This window comes from Penaeus monodon, chromosome 27, assembly GCF_015228065.2.
Source record: "Penaeus monodon isolate SGIC_2016 chromosome 27, NSTDA_Pmon_1, whole genome shotgun sequence".
Lineage (NCBI taxonomy): Eukaryota > Metazoa > Arthropoda > Malacostraca > Decapoda > Penaeidae > Penaeus > Penaeus monodon.
This window is the reverse complement of record NC_051412.1, coordinates 2236202-2236407: the sequence shown is the minus strand read 5'-3', so window position 1 is coordinate 2236407 and position 206 is coordinate 2236202.

The following is a 206-nucleotide window of genomic DNA, read 5'->3' as shown; positions in this document are numbered from 1 at the left end:
TAATGAAAGACAGATAGACAGGAGATAAATTAAAGAGAGGGGAAGAGAGGCGAATAAACAGAGAAAGAAAAAACGAACTATTTTTAGACTTTCGCGATGCGCATTGATCTTTTGAATCTTTTTTACAATTGTCATATTTACGTTAACATCTGCAAATAATTCTATTTAAGTGATAAGGTTTTTAAAAATTATCTATATTTTAAAAA